Source organism: Panthera pardus, unplaced genomic scaffold (genome assembly GCF_024362965.1).
Source record: "Panthera pardus isolate Hobbes unplaced genomic scaffold, ASM2436296v1 HiC_scaffold_11, whole genome shotgun sequence".
Lineage (NCBI taxonomy): Eukaryota > Metazoa > Chordata > Mammalia > Carnivora > Felidae > Panthera > Panthera pardus.
Genome location: NW_026526666.1, coordinates 54,597,688 through 54,615,663, shown reverse-complemented (window position 1 = coordinate 54,615,663; position 17,976 = coordinate 54,597,688).

Here is a 17,976-nt window from a genome sequence, read left to right as displayed (position 1 = left end):
TCAGAGAATGAAAACAAAGGCTAAGCTCACTGTGTTTCGGGGGAGGCCAGGCCTTGGGGCCTTGGTCCTTCTGCTTCCTCTGCCTCGGAGTTCATCCATGCTGCATTCTTCTGCGTTTCTTGTTCATCTACTGGACAAATATTGGCCTTACTGTGTAAGAATCCTTTAGAAAACATATTACAAAGTGTAGGAGACATACCCCTCATGTTTTCATGTTCTGAACTCCCAGCAAGAGTAATGATGTGAGTAATGTCAACCGTTATGCTTGGAGTCACTGCATCTCGCCTGAATTACAGTGGAGATTCCCTCATGGCCTCTGGCCTTCATTCTTGCCCCTTCTGATCCATTCCCCTCGCCATCAGCTAAGTGCTCTTTCAAATGTAAAGTCCAAGTGCCTGTGTGTGTCACCAATAAGGCCAGGCGTCCTGCCTGTGGCCTACCCCACCAACTCCTTGTCCTCTGCTCTCGGCCTTATGGCTGGTACTTCAGCCGTATAGAACCACCCGTGGTTCTCTGGAAGTCCTGTGCTCTGATGGCTCCATGTCTCTGTAGCTGCTCTTCGGTCTGCCTGCATCCCTTTTCCCCTCCATCCCACCCTCCACGATATCCCCCCAACTCCTGCTTGTTCCTTAGATACTGTCTTCTCCAAGAACCTTTCCCTGAGCCTCCAAAGTCTGGTTTGAGCACTTTTTCAGGTATTCCTGTAGAACCCTCCTCACAGCACTTACCATGCCCTATATTAATAGCCTGTTTACTTCCCATTTCTCCCACTGCCCTGCAAGCTCCTGGGGACTGGCTTTTCGTCAGTATTAACCCAGGATCTTGCCCTATGCCCACCACATAGTAAAAGTTCAGTGAACAGTTTCTGGAAAGAGTGAATGGAATCTAGTCGCGTGGCAGAATGCGACTTTTGCTGTGACCCCCCCTGTGTCCACCCAGCCCATGGAGTACGAGTAGCTTCATTTTGCAGGTGACAAGTTAGTTGACCAACTTTCACAGCTTGTGAATGTTCTTCTAACCAAGAAATCTTTCATAATAAAGCATGAGAGGTTGAAAGGGAGACAGCACCCAGGCCAGAGGGTCAGGGTGGCTACTGGCAGCAGATGGGAGATACACATGTCATGGTCACTTTGAGTAAAACTTAATTTGAATGTTAAAAAGTATTTTATCTCTCCTTGCTACAAACGTTAATTGGGGGTATAGTTGGGGAAGAGTTCTACCAAATTAGCCTGAATATAGAAAGGAGTTATTTTTCTTCAAGGAGTAGAGTCAACAAAGGCAGCCCCAGGCCCTGAAGACCGCCTCTGAGCAGATTCACGGAAAGAAAGCCATGACAGGCAAGGTGGGTACACCAGCCCCGGGCCTCACACCATTGGCACACACAGCATGTACCTGGGGAAGAGTGAGAGGCTCTTCTTGGTTCCTATTATGAGAGCAAGACACATTCTTACGGTTTGGCATGTCATTACACAAAAGGAGTGAGGTCACTGCCAGCAAGACTGTGTCTCATGTCTGTCTGCTTGTCCTGGGGACCTTTTGAGGGTTTTGGTTTGGTTTTTCACCACATGTAGACTCTACCTAGATCTATTAAGCTGGATTTGTGGGTGTGGGCTAATAACTATTTTCCAAAAAGCATGTCTTCTGTGATTCAGAGGGCTGCTGTCCAGCCGACAGAAAAGCCAGTTAAGAGTAGCGATCTGTTTGCTTTTCACGACAGTGTTATTTTGTAAAAGTTCTGTCTCCGTTCCTTTCTGACTTCATTTTTCGTACTGTGATTAAAAGGGCTATTATTATCCCAGATAAAGAGATGGAAACTCTGGGAGCTTACAGGGCCTTACAGAGTCTCACAAACACGACGAGGGAGAAGGCAGACTGCCATGTCCATCCTTTGGGTGTTTGGGATTCTTTTTCCAGTTTACCATTGTTGTATAACAAAGCATCCCAAAATCTAGTGGCGGTAAACTTTTGCACAATCTTACTATGCTCGTGGATTCTGTGGGTCAGGAAATCAGGGCACTGTGGAAAAAGCTTGTCTGATCTGCAGTGTCTGGACCCTCACTGAGAAGACTGGAACAGCTGGGGAATAACTCACATGCCCAGGGGATGGCATCATCTGGAGGCTCCCAGACACTGGGAACTATTGACTGCTTCTCCGGCTCATGACTTCTTTAACCGTGAGTTTCTCACAGCACGGCGCTAGCTTCTAAAAGGGAGCTTCCCAAGAGCAAGTGTACTGAGAAAGTCAGGCAGAAGCTATATTTTCCTTTCCCACCTGGCTGTGGAAGACATGTAGCATCACTTCTGCTATATCCTACTGGTTGTGACCAACTCGGGCCAGCCCAGATTCAAGGGCAGGGGAGTTACATCCTACCTATTCTTGCGGGGGGTGGGGGTGGCAAGGTCATTTACAGCAGAACATGTGCAACAGGAGCTCTTGTAGGCATCTTTGGAAAATACAATCTGTCACAATTTTCAGATTTTCTTCCAGTGAATATACCATTCTGAGTCATGTGAGTATGAAAATGAGTTTAATTTAGAAATTATTGTCACCAGGAGCATCCATCACTTACCTGAGTATAGACAGGTGTTACCATCTCACATTCTGATACCCATGGAAGACATGACAAATTGATTGCAGCACCGTTCCTACTAAACTCAGGGCTCCAGATACCATCTCACGTTCCCATACCCATGACAGACATGACAAATTGATTGCAGCACTGATTCTACTAAGCTCAGGGCTCCAGATACCATCTCATGTTCCTATACCCCTGACAGACATGACAAATTGATTGCAGCACCATTCCTACTAAGCTCAGGGCTCCAGATACCATCTCACGTTCCCATACCCATGACAGACATGACAAATTGATTGCAACACTGATTCTACTAAGCTCAGGGCTCCAGAAAACTCAACACAATACACTAGACAAGAAATAGTAGTCAGAAACCACAATTGCACTGTGTGTTAACTAAAGTTTAAATTTAAAGGGGGAAAATTACTGAAAAATATTAATCACTTCAGTGGGGATATGAATGAAAACTTATTTGCTACTTGGGAATCTTCTTACTTTCTTACCTTTACAATGTTTAACAAACACTTCACCTAGGGTGTGGAAGCCTACAGAATAGCCGGTCTGTAAATTGATGAAAAATATGTTCATAATATGGAGAAAATTAGTGATTACTGTTAAATGAGATAAATCACAATTGATTTCAGAAACAGCCTAAACCATACTAATAAAATAATTTTAGTGGTATTTTTAAACTAAGAAGTGGACTAGAGGTTGATTTCACTATCTTAAGGTCATGGTCCCAGCTTTTTTCTGCATTTTGACTCTTCCCATCTGCCACTTTGCTGCCTTGGCTGTAACAGTCCCCCATATGTGACTTCATGAATTCTAAAGTTTGTATAGCACTTTTCCAAGCACTTCAACTCACTGTCTCATTTAATCTTCACAGCTGTGCTGTGTAACAGATTTGCAGTGAACACGACATTTAGCAATCAGATTCTTTGTCCCAAATCATACAGATTACTACTACAAATAACGTATATTGATCACCTTTTAGGTACCAGATACCTTTAATCACTTTATATACACCTTGTCATTTAATCCTTATCCTAACCTGAAAGATGGGAATTATTAGCTCCGTCTTACAAATGAGCAAATGGAGACTGTATGAGATTAAGTAATTTGCCTGAGTTTGAAATTAGCAAGTGGTAGAACTGAGATTTGAACCTGAGTTGATCAGACTATAAAGTCCAGGTAAAACCTAGAGCTAGAACCAAGGCCTTGGTTATTTCCATTGAAAAATAAATTTATTTTTTCAGATTATTATTTTTTTTTAATGATGGTTTGGGCAAGATAAACTGATGATAAAATTTTATTACACTTTGATAATAATGTTTTCTACTAATCGATGGTAGTGGTAGAGACACATATATGCACAACTTATAGTTGGGAAGAGGTCAATGCCCAAGTTCAGGGGTCCTAAGTGTCCTCAGTAGATCACCCCTTGCGATGTGGTTGATTTATGGAAGAAAGACTCGGGAGCTTGCCACATCTCCACATCTCCCTGAATCAGTCTGGTACTGGTTATTCTGTGGGGAAAGTGCTTGGCATTGTAAGAACAGCTCCTCTCAGAACCCCTGAATTCAGGTTTATGTTCCTGTCTGTATGCTCAAGGCAGATTTTCTTTTCTATCGTTTAGCAATTTCCAGAGAAAAAAGGATTACCTTCAAAATGACTCTTTGGTGGTGGTGGTGGGGGGGGGTTGAATGGGTGGGAAGAGGACCTCTGACAACAGTGACCAGGGATTCCCGCTCCTGGGTCCAGTATGACTCTGAACCAGAGTGGCCCATGGTGAGTATTTGTGGGATAATGATTCTCACCACCCTCACTCCTGTCCTGCAGTGAAAGAATGTCCTGACTTCCATAGCAAGGGGACAATATTCAGCCCAGCTAGCTCCTCCCCAGCCTCCCTTTCCAGGTTTATCTCCAATTACAATCCATTTCTTCATCCTCCCATCTTCATAGTTTCCCAAATATCTCATATTTTTCCACATTGGCCCGACTTTGCACACGCTGTTACATCTGTTGGAAAATTTTTCCTTATTGTACCCCAGTGTGGTCTGCTGTGCCCCATTCCTCTTCTAAGAGAAACCAGCTTCTGATGGGGGAGAGGGTACGACCACACTTTGTACCATGAACCACCATCACATTTCCTGGCCACAGCTGATTAGACCAGGGGTGAGCACCTGACTCAGCAGCCAATCCTTGAGTCAGCAACCTATCACATGACCTGTGGCTTGGTTCAAAAGGATGAGCTAGAGTAATCAGGATTTCTATTGAGAATTTGAGGTAAGAAAAGAACAAATTTGCTTTATCTGCCTAGCCAGGAGTAAGTCTCTTCTGGGTGACCACAATACTTCATACCTTCTTACAGTAATGTCTCAGCGAGAAAAATGGTGTCTTGCATTGTATTCCCAAAGTCTGGTTCAATGCCTGGTGCATGGAAGAGACTCGGTAAATATGTAGTGAGTCCATAAACTCAAGCAAGAAAAATTCACATTTCTTTATTACCTCAGTGCAATTTAAATCTGGCTCTGACCCTTATTTCAGTAGGCTACCAGGATTTTTTTTTTTTAATTGCACACTTTTCATGTAATTTTTATTCCCTTTTTCTACATGAAAAAGCAGAGGTACAGAGAGTTTAGGTAATTTGCTTGAGGTCACAGTTGTAATAAGTGACACATCTCAGCTAAAACATAGTAAGTCAAGTCCTTGCTTTTCATCACTACCTCTCAGATTTCATCTCCATCATTGTGATGCACCGATGAATGAATAAAATGCTCTGTGGACCTAAGACTCCTTGCCACCATCAGTTGGTCCCTCTCTTTCTCATGTTTCTTCAGCACTTATTTCATTCATATTTAATCTATCCACACCTTTTGCAGAGAACTTCCTGCAGTGTAATAATTAGAGCTAACAATGGGTACTTGCCTTATGCTACCTTCTGTCCCAGGGAATATAAGAAAAATTGACTAAATATGGTTGAAAATTTCATATTTTGAAATACTAATTCAAGGTGCTGTTAATTCAAGAAGGCATTATTTTTTAAAGCCCAGATGCTTTCCTCCTTTTGAAAAATTTAACTTCAGAGTAAAATTTTCCAGATCATCAGGTCAAGCCTTTGCTTGCTTTTCTTTGGAAGTTAGAGCTTAAGTTATGGAGTGGTATAGGTTTCAAAGCTCTGGATATTTCCCATTAGATCACGTTAAGTGCGATGTGACATACCTAAGCAATATGTTTATAAAAGTTTTTTTTTTTTCTTTAAATGGATCTTACTCTTGTCATTCTCTGCTTGGTGATTTGGAAGTTTTTTGTAATACAGCACATTAAAATCACACTGGTAAAGAGTCTTCTGGTCCCAAATGGTGATGTAAGAAGACCCTGGGGGGACAGGAAAAAACCATGGTTTAAAATGGCAACTAGAATATAAAGGTACCATCCTTAGAACCCAAAAGCCAAGTTGCTGCTAGAACTCTCTCTTGGTCAGAGGGGCTGGCAAGTGCCATGGTTTACATTCCCTTTGACCTTGATAGATGGGAGTAGGGACTGGGCACAATTGCCAGCCTGCTTCCTCAGGATACCTCTTTAGTGTATAGCTCTAGCCATCTTGCCAAAGTGACACAGCTGCAAAGAACCCTGAACATTCCAGACCAACACCATTTCAGCTCCAGACAGCTTTCTAGGGTGTCCCTAGAGTGGAGTGCTCCAGGTTAATGCTTGCTTCAACTCCAGCTGCCTCACCAGGGCACCCCCTGTGTAAAGTACCCTAGGAACCCCCAGCCATTCCTGGCTCGGTTCCAGCGGTCCTGTTAGGTGCCCCCTGCATGGAACCCCCTGGGGTATCTCACTGCACTTACTTAAGCTTCAGCTCTCCTGCCAAGACACTCTTTCTACTGAAAGCCCTGAGACCACTTCAGGCCCACCCCCACTAAAGCCCCAGCTATCCCACCAGGGCAGCCCCACATGGAGTGTCGTAGAACTCCCAGCCCACTCCAGCCACAGCTCCAGCCACCAGGCTTACACAGTCTACACGGGGGATGACCATACACAAGACCATTCATTCAAGGTTATGAGAAGTAGCAGTTCTGCCTAATTCATAGAAACAAACACAGAAAGTCAAGCAAAATGAGGAGACAGAGGAATATTTTCCAAAGAACAAGACAAAACCTCAGAAAAGAAAAAGAACTAGATGAAACTGAGATAAGCAATATACCTGATGAAGAGTTTAAAGTAATGATCATAAAGATACTCATTGGGCTGGAGAGAGGAGTGGAAGAACCCAATGAGAACTTCAACAAAGAGAAAATATAAAAAAACATCAATCAGAGTTAAAGAATACAATAACTGAAATGAGAACTACACTAGAGGGAATCAGTAGTAGATTATGGATACAGAAGCATGGATCAGTGATGTGGAAGACAGAGTTGGTGGAAAGTACACAAGCTGAGCAGCAAACGAATAAAGGAATTTTTAAAAATGAGGATGGGTCAGGGATCTCTTGGACAATGTTGAGCAAACAAACATTCATATTATAGGGGTCCCAGAAGGAGAAGAGAAAGAGAAAGGGGCAGAAAACATATTTGAAGACATAATAGCTGAAAACTTCCCTAAGCTGGGAAAGGAAACAGACATCCAGATGAACCCATGGAGGCTCACACCATGACACCCAATAATTAAAGTGTCAAAGGTTAAAGATAAAGAGAATTTTAAAAGCAGAATGAGAGAAGTGAACAGTTATGTATAAGGGAACCCCCATGAGATTATCAGCTGATGTCTCAGCAGAAACTTTGCAGGCCAGAAGGGAGTAGCATGATATATTCAACCAAGAATACTCCACCTGGCCAGGCTATCTTTCAGATTTGAAGGAGAGCAAAAGTTTCCAGACAAAAGTTAAAGGAGTTCATCATCACTAGCCTGACCTTACATGAAATGTAAAGGGACTTCTATAAGTGGGAAATGAAAGGCCATAATTAGAAGTAAGAAAATTATCAATTAAAAGATGTAAAATACGACAATATATACATAAAATGTGGAGGAGGGTAATAAAAAAAGTTCTTTTAGAATGTTCACACTTAAGTGGCCATCAGCTTAATATAGATGTAAGCTGTATGCTTAGGATGTTATATAAACCTCATGGTCACTATTAGCCCCAAGCTTATAACAGATACACAGTAAGTAAAGAGAATGAAAGCCAAACATAATACTAGAAAGTCATCAGACATAAGGAAGAGAGCAAGAGAAGAAGAAAGGAACAGAGAAGAACTACAAAAACAACTGGAAAACAATGAACACAATGGCAATAAGTACATACCTGTTAATAATTGCTTTAAATGTAAATGGTCTAAATGCTCCTAAGAGACACAGGGTGGCAGAATGGATAAAAACCCAAGATCCATTTACATGCTGCCTGTAGGAGACTCACTTCAGATGTAAAGAAACATACAGACTAGAAGCGAAAGGATGGGGAGAGATCTCCCATTCCAGGGGAAGTAATAAAATTGCACCGATATAGTCAGCATGGTGAGTGAGTTATTTTCCTCAGTGTTCCATTAGATGATTATTATTATCTCCTTTTTACTGATGAGGAAACCGAGGCCCAGAGAGGTTGTATAACTTGTCCAAGGTCCAGTAGCTTTAAGCGGCAGGCAGTCAGACTCTAGAGTGTTGTTTTTAAAAATTGAGTTATAACTAACATTCCATGAAATTCACTCTTTCAGAGTGTATAATTCATTGGTTTCCAGTGTGTTCATAAGGTTGTGCAGAGGGTGAACTGTTACCATTGTCCAATTGTAGAACACCTTCTTTCCCTCTAAAACAACCTGGTAACTACTGGCAGTCTCACTCCATTCCCTCCAGCCCCTAGCAACCACAAATCTACTTTCTGTTTCAATGGATTTGCCTGATCTAAGAATTTCATATAAATAGAATTGTATGATATGTGGCCTTTTGTGTTCTTAGAGCTCTTAACCCAAAGCAAATGCCCCTAGACCACAAGATCCTCCAGTGTGAAGGCTATTTTGTTCATTTATGTCGCTATGGTGCTCTGAATCCACTTTGCTTTTAAATGAATGATTGAATGCACAAATGAATTATGAAATAAATATATGTAAATGCTAAAAAAAACTCAGAGTCTGATGTTTGCCAAGTTCCCACTATGGGCCTGGCACAATGCTAAGTGCTTTGCAAAGATGACCTCACTTCACTCTTACAAACATCCTCATGAGGCAAGTACTGTACTATGCCCATTTTACATATGGGAAACATAAGGAGGTTAAATAACTTGCTTCAAGTCCTAGATACTGGATGGCGGAGCCAGACTTTGAACTCTTGTTGCTGGTATTTGAGTCTGCATTCCTAAATTGTATGCAAAAGAGAATCCTTTAGAGAGAGGGTCTAACCTCCTCTGTCTGCAGCAAGAAAATGAAGGTCTCGAATGCATTTGCGGCTACTTATGGAGCCTATGCTATGTGCCCAGTCACTGCACTACATTGGAAGCCATATACTACTCAAGAACAAAGGTAAAACAAACAATGGCAATTCCCTGCAACAGGCAGGGGGTCAGATGTATGTGTGCAGTGAGGGCTGAAGGAATGGAGTGCCCAAGGCATCTATATAAGGTGCATAGCCCAGGGCCTGAACCAACCTTTCTGCCCTCTGCTGTTAGCAAAGCACATCTCCATGTGTGAGCTCATGGAGCTCATTGTCACCACCCTCAACTCTCTCAACATGCCTGGGATGGGTGCCTCGACATGGTTATTTTCCTGGCCTTTTGGAGCCCAGGTAGAGAATCCTGACCTGGCAATGGCTGTGAAGGCTTGGCCTTTGTCTCTCAGGAAAACAGGCAGGCGGCCCTTTGTTCCCCACTGCAGGGCAGGGTGGAGCCGCCAACCAACTCCCTTAGTGTTTCTGGCCTGCTCTGTGGCTTTTCTCTTCTCACAAAGACTGGTGTGTTGGACCTGTTTTTCTAAGTCAGATAGTTATTTGGTTTTCACCTCAGAAGTCAGTGCCAGCATTCCGTATAGCAGGCCTCACTGCCACAGGCTGTGGTGTAAGAAGAAAGTGGGTTCCCAGAGCACGGTCAGAGATTACACTCCTCAATTCAGGTGGGTAGAGTCAGGAGTGGCTTCTCACACCCACTGTCTAACATTTGCCAGACTCGGGCTTGGCCAGGAATAGGCTTCTGGTGCCAGGAGAAGCCCAGGCTCCACCGGGCCACACCACCTCCATGAGATGTCACAAACTGGGATGAAGACCATCCTAGAGCATGCCCCTGATTGTCATGTCTTTCTCCCTTGTTCCCTCTGTAATGGTCCAGGGTGTAGGGCAGGGCAAAATGACTGGGGCATCACGCATGCGGGGTCACACCAGGATGTAGCATTCTAACGGCAGGCTAGGTCTAAGAGGCAGAGAAAAATTGCCCCCTGGGGACAGCTGGAGGCTTCCTAACTAATAGAACTATGTTCCATAGCTATGTTGAGAGGGAGGTAGCTGTTCCCAGCTCGAGAACTGATGTAAATATCAGGGCTATAGCTGGCTCCGTTCAGGCCATGGTAGAAAGAGGAATCTTGAGGTCAGAAACTAGGAAGGTCAGAAACAGGTTGGGAAGGGGTCAGGAATGCCCTAATGGCCTGCAGCCGGTTGAAGATCATGGGGGAAAGGGACGGCTAAAAACCTCAGCATGGGATTGTGAGCATATGCTCAGTGGGATTTCCCTCTGGGTGCATCCTGGATTGAGGGTCCCCAGAGAAGCTCTGTGTTTGTTTCTCCCAGGTACCACAAGGCTGTGACAAGTCTGGAGACTTTTCTAAAGTTGAAGACTCTAGAACCATGCAAATGGAATGAATTTCAACCCCAAACCCATGAGAAAACTCATATTTATAAAGTCTCAAAGGGGATGGCTTTTTCCATCCACAGACCAGGCTAAGACACAAATGCTACTATCTCTCTGCGGCAATGGGTGCATTTTTTATCCTGGTCCATTATTTTATCATGTCCAGCTTTATATGTGGTATGGGTATAGGGGGAAGAAGGTTCTCAGATCTAATACCCATCCATGCAGGCCCAAGACTTTCTCCTTTCACCACATGACTGTTAAAATATAAGTCTCTTGGTTACCTAAGATTGGAAGAACTTTCCTGGGGAGCTGTTGCTTCAGCTACTCACTTAACCCTGTTTTTCAGCTTCCTTTTTGTCTTTACCCCATGAGGATTCTCATACTTTCTGGCAAGTTCTGTTGTGCATTTAAAATGATCTCTGCTATTGTTTGTTGAGCTTTTCTAGATAACTTCTAGGTAGTTGGGAAGTGTTTCAGTTTGCCTAGAATCTGAAGTCCTTTCTGCTTCCACTCTTGTCCCTTCCATTTTAGCCTTACAATAGCCAGTGTGGTCTTTCAAACAAACAAACAAACAAACAAACAAACAAAAACAACGTTATCTTGTTTTTCACTTGTATACAGCCCTTCAGTGGTTTCTTATAGTTTTCTGCCAATTATGATATTGTTTTGTCAGTGTTTTGATATATCCCACCGTTTTTCCCATTTCTCTTCTGCAATCAAGCACCACTTTCCCAAGGGAGAAACTCCTCCTATATTCCATATGGCCCTGGGGAGGTCAGGCATGGTGGCCTCCCTTTTCCTTTCTTCACCTCCCACCCCCATTCTAGCTACAGTGGAAGGAATACAGCCCATGTTAAGCCAATCATTGTGACACATCCCCATGAACATAGTGATTGGTCTAATGGGTAGCCATGTGACCTAAGCTGGGTGAATCAGAGTCTTGCCCTGATTTTATTTTCCAAATGGAGATAGAGGAGTAACTTTCATTTTCTTTTGGACCATTGGTTTGTGAAGATGTAGGCCTGGTGAGTATCAGTTACCATTTTCCTACAGGATTGACAGAATTTGTCAGTGCAGAAGAAAATTAGGCCTACTTAATAAGAAATGCAGAAACAAACAGAGACAATTAATTAGTTGAAAAGAAAGTCTTTTTTTTAAAATTTATTTATTTTTTGAGAAAGAGAGAGAGACAGAGTGCAAGTAGGGGAGGGGCAGAGAGAAAGGAAGACACAGAATCCGAAGCAGGCTCCAGGCTCTGGGCTGTCAGCATACAGCCCAATGCAGGGCTCCAACTCATGGACTACGAGATCATGACCTGACTTGAAGTTAAATGCTTAACTGACTGAGCCCCCCAGGTTCCCCAAAAAGAAAGTCTTAATGATACTATTTGAGCTCCTGGATTCAGTCCTACCTGATGCTTTAACTCCAGACTTCCCAACTTAACGAACCAATAAATTGCCTTTTCACTTAAATTAGTTTGCATTAAGTCTTTGTCATATGTTAACAAAGAGACTTGACCAACATGGGGCCAAACCTTTTACAAGGCATTCTAAGACCCTGTGTGATCTGGTCACTGCCTATTTCTCCTCACATACACTTTTTCTCTATCTTGATGGCCCATCAATATAGAACTTTCAGTTTTTCAAATGTTCCAGGCTCCTTCCTGTCTGAGAGCCTTCACACATGTTGTTTTCCTAGATCATTTTGCTTCTCATATTTCTATACATCCTTCAGGTGTCTGCATATAGATTATGTCCTTAGGGAAGGATTTCCTGACTGATTGACTAGACCAGAGTCCTTGTCTCCCCTTCAGCATTAAGTACTCCTGCTCACCCTGTGCTCTTCCTTCTAAACTCATCACAGTAATAATGAACACATTCCTTGTTTACAACAAGATTGTTCCTTATTTACAGTTCATCTTCTTTGTTGGAATATAAGCTTCATGAAGTTATGGACCATTTGTCTTGATCATTTTTGTGTATTCAGTGCCTAGCACAGTGTTTGGCATAAAATAGGTGCTCAGTAAATATTTGCCAAGTGAGAGGAACCTGGGTGGTTCAGTAGGTTAAAGGTCCGACTCTTGATTTCAGCTCAGGTCAAGATCTCATGGTTCGTGAGATCGAGCCCCATGTCGGGCCCTGTGCTGTTTGATGGCACAGAGCCTGCTTGAGATTCTCTTTTGCTCTCTCTGCCCCTCCCCCACTCCTGCTCCATCTCTCTCTCAAAATAAAAAACATTAAAAAATATATTTGCCAAAGGAAAAAAATGAACAGTTCAGTGTTTGACTTGAAAGCCTATGCTTTCAGTCTCTGTGGGCTTTGGTAACTAACGAAAAAAGGGGGGGTCCTGATTCATAATGGGACTATAAAAGGCTCCTTGGGGGAAGATTGATTTAATCAGGTATTTTGAGCCAGATTTCTACCTGGCCAGGCCAGAGTGGGCCTTGCTCCCAGGAGATGGCAGTGTTGTACAGTCTGTGGCTCATCAAGCCTCTAAAGTCGCTTCTCCGAGGCATGGGAGCTACCTTGCTGGACATTGACCCTCCTGTCCTGGAAGCCAAAGTCCATGGCCCTTTGAAAGGGCTGTTGTTGACAGCAGCTCTGCAGCACAGCTTTGTTTCAGAGACTGGCAGTGCCCCGGTCTGAGATAAACAAGCTCCTGATGGACCGATGAATCGATCTGGGATGCTGCTCTGTTCAGGAGCTCCACCTTCCCCAGGGTGTCAGCCTTTGTGCCCTACATCTCCTCGGAGAGAAGGCTCAGGACACTGCGTCTGTGCCTCCTGAGGCTGTGGGACAGCGACCTTACAGTTTCTCTCAAATCCAAAGGCTGCTACTGAGGATGCAAAATAGCCCAGTGACCAGCATGGACCCACAGGTGGACAGTCCTCGGTTCAAATTCATATCGCTTACTGGGTAGCCCAGAATAAACACCTCAGCTTCTCTCAATAGAGGGTAGTGATGTCTACTTCTCAGGCTTGTGCAGAGTGGTGGAGCCAGCAGAATCCAGACCACCTGGCACCCTGCCTGGAGCATGGTAGGTGCTTAGGAAACATCAGTTCCCTTCCCCCTCCCACTCCCCACCCACTGCCATCATTGTGGGACCACATGCACCTGGGGGAAGTGTGAGAACACCTCAACAGTTTTTCACTGGCAGACTAAAATAAACAACCTTCTTCACTTTCCCCAAGCACTTTCCTATCCCCAGTGTGACTGTAAAGTCAGATTAAAAAGTGCCCATAGTCATTGGAACACACCCCAGTCAGATAATCCACATCACCAGTCCCGTCCACGTGAGCCTTGCTGCTGCTGCTCCCGCTGTGGGGAACCAGGTCTCTCAGGAATCCTGAGATCCACCCGGGCCCAGAGGCCTTGGCTCCTTTTCAGTTCATTTCTTTCTTTTGTGGTGGAGCATCTGGGCCGTAGTGTTGGAAGTGTTTGGCCCTGGTGCTGGGGCCCTTATCTCTGTGCTGTGTGAGCCCCATTCCTGCCGTGTCAGAACCCATTAGAGGCCACTCTGCTGAGGCTTTTGAAGGAGTAATCGGTTTGTAGAGGGAAGGGGCTGTGCCAAGCCAGGCCAGATGGAGTAAGTAATGAAGGCCCCAGATTAATCTCACTTGTCTCTTTTTTCCAATATGAAGGCTCAACCCAAGAGCTTGGCAGTCTCAAGACAAATTATACTTGTCAGCTTCAAAGCACAAGTTCCCTTCCAAGTCAGAATGTTTGTGCTTTCTCTTTCCCTCTCGCCATCTCCTTCCCCCTCTCTCTTGAAATAAAAAAAAAAAAAAAAAAACTGGAGTAAAAAAATGGGGTGCATGTGAAATGTGGTGACATTTTTGCATCATTCTAATACTAAGAGCTTCCACTGGGCATTTGCTATGTACTAGGCAACATATGGAGTCCTCAACATGCATTTATTTCTCACCCTAACCTCACAAAACAGGAATATGCCAGAACTCCCATTTTACAGATTGGGAAACCAAGGTTCAGAGAGGATGACTGACTCAAAGTCGTACTGTTAGTAAATGTGGAGCAAGGATTAAAACGCAGGTCTGTATCACTCCAGCCACCACACTGTACACATTCTCCAGTCTTCAGAGTGTTAACCTCTCTGACTTAAGTCTCTGCCTGAAGGAAGAGTCTGGCTCTGAAGCCACGAACACAGTCTCCTGTTCATTCCTGTTGTTAAAGATTCCCCCCTGGCGTCTTGAGCCAAAAGCAAGGGGTAAGGAATGTGTTCCCAGAGAAGCATTTCCAGGGATATACTTTATAACATCCTAGTCTTTGAGATATATGGGGACAAAGATGCTGTGGTTAAATAAATTTGGGAACCACTGCATATAATTGATCCCCACTGGCAGCACCAGGCATGTAGGCAGGCAAGAAGTCCTGAAAATGGGAACTTGATGAACTTTTCTTTACCCACTGTTTCCCCAAATTATTGGATCTAGTTATGTTTTTCAAGGCACACCTACAAACATCCGTGGAACTGAGTCCTCAGAAACCAATCTGCCCCAGAGCCCTGCTACTTAAATGCTCAGACCAGCACAGCAGCATCATCTGGGAGCTCATTAGAAACGCAGACTCTTTGCCCCAGTCCCACTGGATCCCCAGGTGATCTTGGAAGCTCTATGTTGGAGTATAGCCAAGCTGAGGTCAGTAGACCAGGAAGCTCACTAAGTAGACTGGCCTCATTCAGCCACCCAATTTTTTAGTGATGTCAACACAAGTGTTGTTCATTTGGAAAGCTGAACCAAAAAGATCAGTTTCTCCCTTGTCCAAATAGCTGTAGCCCCACAACTGAACATAAACATGACATGGAGGAAGAATCCCATATTTAATGAGGGCCCTGGCCCACCTCTAAGTTTCTGGTAATTCCTCATTAGGAAGAGTTAGTTCTTTGAGGATCATTTTCTCCTTCGGTATACACATGCTGCCTCAGAACCAAGTTCCTATTGTTTTGGTTAAAAATTTCCAGACGTTTGAGCTGAGCCAGATCTGGCAACCCCATCCTCTGCCACACGCATAGTCCATAGCCCCTGAGGGAGAGATATGTGCTCCAGTGACCCACCATCCGTTCATCTTCCATCTCTGTCAGGCCAGGGACACTCGCCACAGAGGGGCACTTGACTTAAGGGCACAGCCAACCTCTCCACTGTCCAGCAAACTGATGTGCCCTGGGGCAAAATGTGAACCACAAAGAGCAGTGAAAAAAGCCATGGCTGTCTAAGCTAGAAGATTCTAATACAGACAGGAATAGGAGAGACATGGATGGGCTAAGTGTAAGCCTGTGCTGTGAGGGAGCAGGAATTGTGAGCAGATGGATGGCGGAGACAAGACACAGCAGAAGACCACAATGACAGTGAGCCATCAGAGCAACTGTGCAGAGCTGCGGTATGCTTTGGGCCGAGCACTGGGCAATGAGTCATACCGTGTATTATTTCCTGGGGCTGCTGTAACAAATCGCCATGAACCTGTGGTTTAAAACCACGGAAATGTATTCTCTCAATAGTCGGGGAGGGCAGAAATCTGAAATCAAGGTGTCTGTGGGGCCGCACTCCCTCTAGAGGCTCCAGGGAAGAAACCTTCCTCACCTTGCCGGTTTCTGAGGCCTGCCATCTCTCCTTGGCTTGTGGCCACATCACTCCAGTCTCTGTGGTCACAATGCCTTCTCCTCTGTGTCAAATACCCTTCTTGTGATTGCATTTAGGGCTCACTTGTATAATCCAGAATAATCTCTCCATCTCAAGATCTTTAATCTAGTTATATCTGCATAGCTGAGGCAGCCATTGCTGTTTCCATGCTTTGCTACAGCAACCCCACAAAACTAATGTATATAGAGTATGGGGGAGTGCCCAGGGCTCTCTGTCTTACACTCTCTTTTTTTTTTTTTTTTAAGTGTATTCATTTTTGAAAGACAGAGAGAAACAGAGCACGAGCAGGGGATGGGCGGAGAGAGAGGCAGACACAGAATCTGAAGCAGGCTCCAGGCTCTGAGCTTTCAGCACAGAGCCCGAAATGGGGTTCGAAATCACACACTGGGAGACTATGACCTGAGCCTAAGTTGGACACTTAACTGACTGAGCCACTCAGGCACCCCTCTGTCTTAGACTCTTCCTCTTCTCTAAGTGGTATTGTCCACTTCCTTGGCTTCAAACTGTCTGTAAACCAGTGAATTCCAAATTCACATCTCCTGCCCAAGCCTCTACCCGGAACTATAAGTTTCTATATCCCACTGTCCATTTGTCATTTACTTGAGTGTTTCTTAGGCATTTCATATTATGTGGTACAGACCGAAATCTTGATCCTTTATACTATGGTGACCCAATTATTTCTTCCCTGGTATGATGGTTAATTTTATGTGTCAACTTGACTAGGCCACTGGGTGCCCAGATATTTGGTCCTGACATTACGTCTGGGTGTGTCTATAAGGGTGTTTCTGGAGGAGACAAACATTTTAATCAGTCAACTGAATAAAGCAGATTGTCCTCTCCAGTGCGGGTGGGCCTCATTCAGTCTGGAGTCTGGGTAAGGCACCTGGGTGGCTCAGTCAGTTGAGCATCTGATTTTGGCTTAGGTTGTGATCTCATGGTTTGTGGGTTCGAGCCTCACATCAGGCTTGCTGCTGTCATTGTAGAGCCCACTTCACATCCTCTGTCCCCCTCCCTCTCTGCCCATCCCCTGCTGACTCTGTCTCTCTCTCTCTCTCTCTAAACAAAAATAAATAAAACATTTAAAAATGTCTGGGTAAGAAAGAATTCCTTCTCTTTTGACTTGTTGCAACCCTGAAAGCAAGATGCTATCACCCACCCAGTCCAGCTGTACTGGACTCATCTGTGAGAATGTGGCTAGAATTCTTATTCTTGCTGCTCCTGCCCAAACTGGCATGGTCAGATCCAGAAATACGGTTTCAGTGTGTGCCACTGGTGTTTCCATTAGGACGAGAGAGATACTATTTTTTTTTAATGTTTATTTATTTTTGAGAGAGAGAGAGAGAGAGAGAGAGAGAGAGAGGGCATGAACGGAGGAGGGGCACAGAGAGAAGGAGACACAGAATCTGAGGCAGGCTCCAGGCTCTGAGCTGTCAGTACAGAGCCTGATGCAGGGCTTGAACCTGAGATCATGACCTGAGCTGAAGTCTGATGCTAAACCAACTGAGCCACCCAGGTGCCCCAAGAAAGATACCAATTTTATCAGGTTAGACTAAGTGATCTTCTTTGAATGGATCATCTAAGACATTGACCTGATACAAGAAACAATGTTAGCTCCCCATACACTAAGCAACAAAAAACAAAACAAAAAAAATAGAAATAGTTTATTTGTTATAGATATGTCCTTTGTAAAGTTTAGTGATATTTTCTTCAAAATATGTGGCTTATTTTCCCTCATTTATAGAAAAGTATTCATCCTGGAAAAAAAGAGAGAATTCTTTCTGCTTGACTATCTTCCAAAAGAGACATCAGTCTTCTCTTGCCTTTGGACTTGGACTCAGACTGGAACCACACCATCAGCTCTCCGGGGTCTCCAGCTTGCCAGCTGCAGATATTGGACTTCTCAGTCTCCATAATCG